The sequence below is a fragment of the Zingiber officinale genome, chromosome 2B (assembly GCF_018446385.1).
Source record: "Zingiber officinale cultivar Zhangliang chromosome 2B, Zo_v1.1, whole genome shotgun sequence".
In the NCBI taxonomy this organism is placed as follows: domain Eukaryota; kingdom Viridiplantae; phylum Streptophyta; class Magnoliopsida; order Zingiberales; family Zingiberaceae; genus Zingiber; species Zingiber officinale.
In genome coordinates, this window is record NC_055989.1 from 77,569,713 (window position 1) to 77,580,849 (window position 11,137).

An 11,137-nucleotide genomic window follows, 5' to 3' on the forward strand; every position below is an offset into this window, starting at 1 on the left:
CCAGTCGACGAGAAGGCAAGCAAAGTGTTTTTACATTTATATTGTTCTTGTTTTCTTTCTCTATTGGTTGTACTCCATTCTTGTTGTTGCAAGAGAGATTGTGGCGAGGTTTCTCCACCCAGAAGGAGTTCATATTAGCCGGTTATCCGGGGTCTCATCCATCGACGGATTGATAGGCTTCGTCCACCTTACGGACACGCCGAGGAGTAGGAGTATCATCTCCGAACCTCGTTACATCATCGTGTTTGAGGTTTGATCTTCTCCACTTTCGTTTCTACATTGTATTTCCGCTGCGCTAACCTAAATTGTAGGAAGAAACGATAATTTGAGGTCGGCTATTCACACCCCCCCTCTCTAGCCGCTATCCGAAGGTCCTAACAGACTCCTCTATATGGATTCACTGGTAATGAAGTACAACCGCTTGGCCAAATAAAGTTGGTCATATCTTTAGGGGAGGAGCCCCTAATGAGAACAAGAAGATCTCACTTCATGGTGGTAGATGCCCCATCCGCCTATAATGTGATACTGGGTCGACCGGCCTTAAATGAGTTTAGGGCGATCGTTTCTACTTTTTGCCAAAAAATTAAATTTCCTGTGGATGACCAGGTTGGGGAAGTACGTGGTGATCAAAAGATGGCTCGTAAGTGTTATGTGGAGATCGTTAGAACTGAAGCCAGTGCCGCTCAAAAAATACAAAGAATGGAGGTCAATGCCATTCAAGAGAAGTCACCTGTCCTGGTTTATGAGGAGAAAGAAGAGGTCCAGATACAGACTGGTCGACCTGAAGCCGTCACCTATATCGTGACTGATCTTGATCCTACTCTAAAAACAGAATTGGTTCAATGCTTGAAGAAAAATAATGATGTTTTTGCTTGGACGACCAAAGAAGTTACGTGCATTTCTCCTTCAGTAATGGAGCATTCTTTACATGTCTTCCTAGATGCTCGGCCTGCCATGCAAAGAAAGAGGAATTTCAGTACAGAACAAAATCAAATCATCAAGGAAGAAGTAGCTAAACTTATGGAAGCCGGCTACATCAGAGAGGTGTAGCTCCCTAACTGGCTAGCTAATGTTGTCCTGGTCTCTAAACCAGGGAATAAATGGCAGGTATGTATTGATTTCCGTGATCTCAACAAGGCCTGTCCAAAGGATTATTATCCATTGCCCTGGATCGATCAATTAGTGGATTCTACAGCCGGGTACGAATATATTTCTATGCTGGACGCCTATCAAGGCTATCATCAGGTCCCGCTTGCTAAGGAGGATCAAGAGAAGGTTAGTTTTGTAACATCTGAAGGTACTTATTATTATAATGTTATTCCTTTCGGACTAAAAAATGTAGGAGCAACTTATCAGAGACTAATGAATAAGGTCTTCCTGAAATAGATTGGAAGAAATATGGAAGTATATGTTGATGATATTTTAATTAAGTCTCTTCAGGCTACTGATCTCTGTAGGGATATAGAAGAAACTTGCGGAACATTAAGGCAATATGACCTCAAGTTGAACCCGAGCAAATGTTTGTTTGGAGCAAGAGGGGGAAAGTTCCCGGGTTATATGGTGTCTGGTAACGATGTATGTCACACTCGTAAATCAAATTGTACAAATATATTTCCACCGAACCCCTTAATTTCACAATAACGTTGTAGTAACGAGCCCAGGATCGATCTCTCGAGGAACAAACGGTAGGATGTAATCTTAGGATCATATTTCATTCTCATTTTTGGGGTTTTAATATGAAAATGGGGAGGTTAAAGCTTTGAATCTAAATCTAACAAATGAAAGCACAACAATTAAGAAATAAATATAATGCAAGAGTGAAACCTAACTATGTGTCAATGAACAAATCATTACGCATTGTCACACTACGTTGTGATAAATCCATCAACACACATCAAACTAAGAATGAAAGAACAAGACTCAAATTAAACCTAATCTAAAGCATTTAATTAAATCAAGTATGAAATAACAAGAAGCAATTAAATCTGATCTAAACAGAAATTAAACCCTAGCTTAAAACTTAAACACTAAACAATTAACCAAATATCAAATAAACACAAATTAAGCTTCAACTATGAAATGAAATGCTAGATTACTTGCTAAACCATAACAAACATAAAGGAATATGTTCTAAGCTGTAAAAATAATAACAAAATGAAATAAACCCTAACCGATCCAACTCACAACAAATCTACCAAGCTACACACTCTTGCCGTCACACAAGAGTGCCAAAGTCGAGAACACCCAACTTGGACCTCAATGAAGACTCTCAGTGGCGTATCAGCTCGAGGTATGCTCAACAACATCGGCGGACCACCTCCGGTGAGCTAGAACAACCCTAAACCCACTCAAGTGCTGAAAATGCAGGAAATATGCAAATATGATCTTTGAATCTGATCGGAAGTTGTGGAACGTGGATGGACGTCGGATGGAACTCAGGAACACCGGAAACCACCTCCAAATGTTGCTGATGGGAATCGGAGCTCAGATTTGGAAGAACACCTCCAATCTGAGGTGAACAGAGGTATCGCAGAAGTGCAGAATTCGCTGGAGGGAACACCCGCCAGAGGAGCCAGATGATCGGGATGACGCCGCCGAGAAGCTCTCCACCAAGGTTGAAGCTCGGGAAATTGATTGGAGAAGAGAAAGGGGCCGGAATCCTGAAGAACTCGCCACAGGACGAAGCTGCGCTGTGGAGGAGTCGACGAAGCCTGGAAGCTACTGTAGCTTCTGTTTTGATTCTGTTCTAGATCTGAACGGACGGCTGTGATTGATTTGGCTCTTGATCAAAGGTGAAAAGTCATCGAAAATCCGATCCGGAGATACTGATCTTCATCTAGGGTCTGGATCTACTCTCCCTTAGGTCGGATCGACCAGATCTTCACTGGATGGTTCAGATCTGCCCAATCTTCGATGAACGGTCCAGATTAATTTGGGCTGGATCAATGGCTATATGAACTCAGATCTGGATCAAAACCTCTGGATCTTCATCAATGGCTGAGATCTCCTCCTCATTAGGTTGGATGTGCCAGATCTTCAATGGATGACTCAGATCTGCTTGATTGTAGATGAACGGTCCAAATAACTCCAAGGTTTGATCGTCTCGTTTAAACTCCGATTTGAGCCCAATTTCTGTTCGAATAGATCCAAATTCAAGATCCTTCGATGCCTACAAAATAAGAATCAAATATTAGCATCAAATAACACCCAAAATAAGATAATTTACAATTAAGTCCAAAATAAAGACGATGCATGAAATGTGATGTAAATCTAGGTTTTATCTATGAACATAACATCAAACCATGCATAAATGAATCAAAATAATACAATAAAATCATGGTTATCAAATCCCCCACACTTAGTCTTGAACGTCCCGTGAAAGTAAAGAAAACTAAAAATCATCTCCACAAAAAATTCCCTAGCAATACCTATAAGATAGTAAAAAGGAATTTAACTAAGACCATCTTAAAGATCACAACAATCATGAATACAATCCAAACAATAATCAGTAGGTATGGTAGCTTCAATCCAATTGAAAAATTAAGCAAGATGCAATCTCACAAGGGATTTACCTATTCTAGCTCTCACACTCAAACATGTGTATAAGTGGAGCTCACTCAATGCAACTCACAACATTTCACTACCATAAGCTTGCTTATTTTCTAATTCTCCACCACTATAAACATAGCATACATGAATCAAAAGGATTTATCATCAAGAATTGAAATGAAATCAAAAAGAACAAGTGAGGTGAATGTAGTAGGCAAAAGAAAAGAATTCAATGAAAAATTGAGAAGATGAGAGTATTGGAGGAATATACTTGACGAGTTGACCATTTTGATGTGAAAAGATGAATACCATTTGTTGTTACCAATTCAAAATATCAAGCTAAACTCCCCTTCAATTTGATGGCTATCCAAAAATCTTGATACTCTATCTTCACTCTTGATACTCTTTTGATTTGCTAATTTTTTTTTCTTCACTGTTTTTGCTGTTTTTGCACTTCAATTCAGCATTTTGAAGCTAAAACAATCTCACATCAACTTGCCAAGAAGAGTTCCCTCCCCCACACTAAAATCTTGTCCGTCTTGGACAATAAAACACATCATGCTTTCCACTTACTTGATCTTCTTGAACCACTGGTCTCTTTTGTTTTTATTCTACAGATTTCAATTCAGCAACTTAAATATTCAAATTGTGCAGAAATCACACTGTCTATTGTTGTTGCCACTTTTCCATCTTCTTCTTTACTGTTTTGTTATCCCAACAGCCAATATACCATATCCAAATGACCTCCCAAAGGTTTGCTTTTGTTTTTAGCAAAAGAATCAAAGCAGATAACTGGTTTCAGGTTTCAATTTCAGCATGTCAGATAGCTTCTAAGGAGTTCAGGCTTCAAATCATAAGAGTCAGTTACAGAATTCTAATTCCCAATTTATGCTCTAACGCTTCAACTTATCAAAAGGTAGCACTTTTCACTAAGTCAACAGAAACTCCAATTGAGATTGTTGGCAAAGAAAAACTTGGCAGCTTAAATTCTGGATTCTAGAAATCAGTAATGCAGAATTCAAGCTAGCAGAATTCAAAGTTCAACATCAAACACAGCATTTTCAGAATTGATCTATAAATTGAATTCTCACTTTCAGAATTAAGTTCACAGGGTAACTTCAACTTAAAGACTAAGGAATTCAGCTTGTATTCCAAGTACCTTCTGCCATAATTAACTTGAATGTTTGGCACAGGATTGTTTTGAAACAGAAATTGCTGCCTTTCAATTCCAGAATTCAGATTCAGCAAACAACTTAACTCATTGTCAACGTTCACACCTTTTAATAGACCCATCATAGCTCCTTGGATTAAATTTCAGAAACTAAAAGTTGAGGTAATTCCAGTTTGTATAATGAAGAGCTCTACTCAACTTATACTCTCATTAAGCACTTACATACTAAAGATACGCGGCAACTCTGTTAATGAGCAGAAATCTATACATAGATCAGATCTCAGCACTAAAATAGTTAAATGCCTCATGTCAACATGTTGGCACACAACTAATGGTAACTGATACATCAATTTCAGATTCCTTCAAGTTGATGGTAAAGTCTGTTGATAAAATTTGGCACACATTTGATACTAAATTCTGCATTCCTGAATTTCCAGCTTCCACAATTATTCAATCTGTTTCCCAGTAACTACCAAAAACTTCTTTCATTTTTTTGCATTCTTCTTTTGTCTAAGTAACTGAGGGCTTATTTAAGCTTCCCATAGATCAAGAGGCTTCATTAAAAACTCAACTATTGCAGATTTTGCAGCAGATCTTTAGCCTCTGGAAGTCCATTTTCAGAAATTCGAATCTAAAATTGACTTCTGCAATCTGCTGTTTCAGATTCCATTCACAGAGATTTTGAGTTAACTTAACAGTATTTCAATATCCATTTTTAAACTTCACCTATACATCTCTGCTTTAAGACTTAGTTCCACCTTGTTGTTCACTTACAGCAGCAACAGATTTCATCAATTCTTGCATTTAGCATACAGATTCAACTTAACAGAGCAAGGACAAATTAGAAATCTCCCTTATTTTAATTAGGAATTTGAGTTGGCACATTGCTCCAAAAGCTAAACAGCCAATAGAATGAGATAACAGCCAAATTCTCATCAAAATCTAGTCCAAACACAGGTTTAATTTAGACCTGCAATTCCAATTTTGGATCTGAACTTAAGTTCCCAGATTCTGCCACAAAATCAATTCTGTAAAATTTTCCAGCAAGTTGAGCTCTAGAAGATAGTTCATTCGACAATGAATCTAAAGAACTTCGAATTCCATCCATTTTGGATTAGAGATATCAAGAAAACTTTGGCACAAACTAAGCATTCTAGAAAATCAAAATCCAGTTCCAGAGTTATGACTGCCCTCTTTGTTTCAGAATGGCTTCAGGCTTGGCACACACAAATTAGCAAGTTGCAAGAAACCCATATCTGCATATTTCACAAAACTGTAGCCATTTCAGCAATTTACAGCTTATTGCAAAAATAGAATCAGTTCAAAACCCAAACTGCAGAATTGGTTTCCGGTTTCAGTTCCCAGCTAATTCCTTCAACTCTAGTATCTTATAACTCACTTTACTACTTGTTCCAGAAATTAAGAATCCAATGGAATGAATTCACAGCTAAATACAAAGGAAAATCAGGCCCAAATAGAAATTTTAAAGTAAGACTACAGTTTCAATTCTGAATCTGCCCTGTAGTCTCAAGATTCTGATACAAGGTTATTTTTGGTAAAATTTTCAACAAGTTTAGCTTTGGAAGATAGCTCATTTGATATTGAATCAAAAGGGCTTTGAATTCCATTCATTTCAGAGCAGAAACATCAAGAAATCTTTGGCACAAAACTGATCTTTCTTGAAAACAGAATTCAGTTTCAGACTTGTGGTTTTCAGCTTCACTTCCAGCTGTATTTCTTGCTGTTTCCCTCTTTTGTAATTAGAACTCATCCCTTAGTTAGCTGGAAGATAAGATTATTTCATTTTGTTGTATTAAAGCAACCTACCAGAACTATTTTCAACCATTTGAAAGCAAACAACAGCTTCCAACAGAATTCATTTTCAGCAATTTGAGTGTTTAAGAAATCATAAATCAATTCCATCCAATTGTAGAAGACATGGAAATAGATTAACTCCATTTGTTACTGTGAATGCCAGAGCTCCTCTATTTTTCCTCACTAGTTTGAGAGCTGGTGATAAAAATTGATACACATTTGATACAACACCTAAAACTGAATTTCTGTGCTGCCTTCCTTCTTTACATGATTGTTAAGATGCTACTTCAGCAACCAGTAAGATCACGATCCATACTACATATATACCCAGCAGCAGCAACAATCATAAATCCATCATCTCAATTTTGTGGCACTCCACATATTTGAATTTTCAGAAATAATTTCTCAATACACTTCACAATAAGTTCATCTATGACATTTATCCTCTTAAAATCTTCTTGAATTTGATTTATATCTCAAATTGGTTCAACCTTTGTCTGTTATTGGTACAGAATAGCAAAAATTTGGCCAACCACCAAACACTTCGAACATTTGATTCTAGCAAGTTCCAAATTCTGATTCTAAATCTCTTGTCAATTTCTGAATTTAAAGACTTAAATCCAGCAAGATTTTACAGCAGTGAAGCTCCTCAAGAACATCTCAGTTCGGCTTCCAATTCCCAGTGCTTTATTTCTTAATGAAATGCATGTATCAGCTTGATATGTTGTGTGTCAAACAAATTCTGCATTTCCTGCCCAAAATGCCATCTCTATGCTGATTCCATATCTCTGACCAAGCTTTGATCTCTAATCCCTCTAGATTGTTTCATTTAACTTCCACTAAATAATAGCTTGATTCCATTTTTGTTTAAGCTCAGTCAGTTAAATACAAAAATTTGGAACAACTTCCAATTTTGTTTCCAGCTCTAGCCATCCTTAAATTGTAGATTCAGATTTCTAAACTTCTACAATTACTACACTTGAATTTCTGTGGTTCTGGTTTCTCCACACGAATTATTGTACTGGATTGCTGAAACTAATTATGCAACTTCTTCAATACTGATTTTCTTAAATTGCACTCATATATTTCTTTGAAGTACAATGTCACACACATTATCAACTCAATTGATTCTTCAAATTCAGAATTCTCTTTTTAATTCATATCACAAACAACTGATTTTACAAGAACTTCCATAGATTAGAGAATTTCAAAAAAAAACTTGGCACAGGATTTCATTCAGCTCTGTAATAATTAAAACTTCAATTTGAAGCTATGCTTATAAAGACAACATAATCAGTTAAGCCCCTGCTGTGCCATTACTGATTATTTTCAGAATCTAGTTGATTTCAGTTTTGCCTAATTCAGAAATTTCAGGGTTTCAGCTTTTGAAATTCCACAAAATCTTGCTGGTGTCTGTTTTGCAGTCAGATTGCTTCTTCTTACAACAGCTTACAATTCTCGTTTCCCAGCATTCTATGCTCAATGATCCTGCTCTCTGAAATTTCCACCATTAAACTGATTTCACTTCCTTACACAACTCACTGTACAGCTTTTCTAATTCCAGCTCAGTTATTTCAGAATCTAATTTCAAGAGAACTCACAGAACAGAATTGGTACAGAATTTCAAAAATTTGAATTTGGCTTGACTCATTTCCAATTTTGCATTCCAGTTTCTAAAGCTTGAAAAGATCATAGAAAGCTGAAATACCATTTATTTCTGCATCTTGTAAGGCTTCACTTAAGCTTCTCAATCATTTAAATGCTGCTTCTGATTTTTGATACATCTTGATACAAAGTCACATCACTTCTCAGTTCTGCAGTTTTCCTATTTGCATTTCAGTTAAGTTCCCATATCTGAAATTCCAGCATCTCTTCAAACTAGTGTAGCTATTCATTCTTCCAGCATCAAATACTTTATCTCAGAAATCAAATTTTACTCCCCAACCTTGCTTGAGTCTTCCATTGAATCAACAATTTTGTAATAGATCTTAAAATAGTATAGAATTAAGTTCAACTTCAAAGTTTCCAGAAATTTAAACTAGTTTCTCAGATTCTGCACTCAAGACTAAAGTTTCAAAATCTGTAATCCAGGAATCTCAGGCTTAAGTCTTGCAAATTCAGGCTTTTGAATTCAGATTATTGTTGTTCAGAATCAGCAACAAGAATTTTGCGCAATCAACCTCTCATTTCCTGTTATTTCATTCTAATAAGAATGTACCAGCAGCTATGTTGAACTTGCTCAAACAGTTCGCAATGTCCAAATAAACCTTATCATACTTTCAAAGTTCTATTCAAAGCAGTTTAGAAAAATATGGAAAGAATTGAGACACCATTTGTCGTTGAGTATACAATACATTTACTTGAATTTCTCAATGATTTGAGAATTAAAAGAGAAAGTTGGCACACAATTTGCACACCATTTCAAAACTTCTTCACTGTTTTTTTTTCTTTTAGAATCCAATAATAGCCATACATAAATAGAAAATACTTGAGTGGACTAAATCCTTCCTTCAAATAGAGAAATCAAAGTGCACCAAGAATTCCACCAACAAAATCACAATCAAAGAAAATGAACCAATCCCCATTAACCATTGCAAAATCTCCAGTAAGTGCATCCTTGCTCATCAAGCAATTCATCCAAACTCTCAATGAAATAATGACAAGCAAAGATAATCAAGGGTTTGAATGTTAGATAAAAATGTTTCAAGAAAATTGTGAGGAAAGGAATTGGAAAGTATGAAGGGGAATAAAATTGACAAAATCCTCAATTTCCATGCACACAAATGCTATTGTGACTTTGAAAAGAAACTAAGCAAGTTCTAGAGTTTCAATTGCTATGAGTGCATACCACACAAGAGAAAATAATAGTGTATAGACTTAAGGTGGTCCTCTCTAGGTAATTTCATGCAATCAAGCTAAATCGATCAACATGGAATCCACTACCATTTTAACCAATATTATGTAAGTAGGGTATCCAATCATGTACAATGACCTAAAATTGATGATCAAATTTAAGAAACCTTTACCATCTTAAAAGTATTACTAAAACAATTCCATGGAAAATTTTATTCTAATGACATGCTATGTATACTAGACAAAATGCAAAGTATGAAAGTAAATGTGGAAATAAAATGCAAAATGTAAAAACAAAGTGCAAATGCAAAGTATAGAACTAAAGAAACGTATAAAGAATTTATTAACAAAGCATGAATTAAAATGCAAGAGGAAGCAAAATTAGAACTAACTCCCCTTTCATTCCCCGGTGGTTGAAGAAGGTTTAGAAGTAGTAGCCACCCCGGAAGTGGAGTAATCATGGTTCTACTCAAATTCTTCTTATTAATCCTTTTTCTCTTGAAAATTCTTTCTGGAGGTCTGAGACGGTTCAGTTTAAGCACCCACTCCGGAAGCTTATGTTCTCCTACACAATCAATAAAAGAAAACACCTCCCACACGCATGTGGGATAAAAAGAAATTAGGAGAATTTTAGTGTGGGTAGAAAATATATCAAGCAATGAATCACAACTAATAAAATCAACAATTGGTACCTCTATAAAATTCTCTTAAAAATTACACAAAATACTCACCTTGTCATCTTGAAAGGTACCTGGAGTGGTGATTGTTACTTCTTCCTCATCAAGTAATTGCTCAGACTCCAGTTCTGGTGAATGTTCATCTTCATGTAGTGATTCTTGGGTGCTTGGCTCCATAGCACAAGTCCCTACACTCTCTTCATCATCATCATCAAATACAGGTGATTCTTGAGGTATTGCTTCCAGTAAACAATCCCCTACACTTAAATCATCTTCAACAATTAAATTTTCATTTCCTACATCATTCACAACATTTAAAGCAACAACGTTAGTAGAATAAAAAATTTGAACAACTACATCATCATCACAAATGAAACTAGATAAATCTTGTAAAGAAATGGGAGTAGGGTCAGGCCTGACAGAATCTCTACTATCCATCTCTCCACTGCAGTTTTGCGCTTGTAATTGATTGATAGATAATGCAATCTGATCTAACTGACTCTGAATATTCTGTATCCTTGCAAATTGTAGCTCTTGATGCTCTCTCCCTCCAATCTCCAAAATATGGATAATATGGATCCATGGTCAAAAGAATTTCCTGTTCTTACACTGACAATTAGCAAATAAAATTAGAAGACTCAGGAAAAAATAAAATCAACACATGGATATATAATCATGAAAGCAATCAAACAACAATATTTTTAAAGTTTTCCAAAATAAAGAACAATCCTAAAATTACCAAACATTGCATATTGTCCCCGGCAACGGCGCCAAAATTTGGTAAGTGAATCTGTCACACTCGTAAATCAAATTGTACAAATGTATTTCCATCGAACCCCTTAATTTCACAATAACGTTGTAGTAACGAGCCCAGGATCGATCTCTCGAGGAACAAACGGTAGGATGTAATCTTAGAATCGTATTTTATTCTCATTTTTGGGGTTTTTAATATGAAAATGGGGAGGTTAAAGCTTTGAATCTAAATCTAACAAATGAAAGCACAACAATTAAGAAATAAATATAATGTAAGAGTGAAACCTAACAATGTGCCAATGAACAAATCATTACGCAT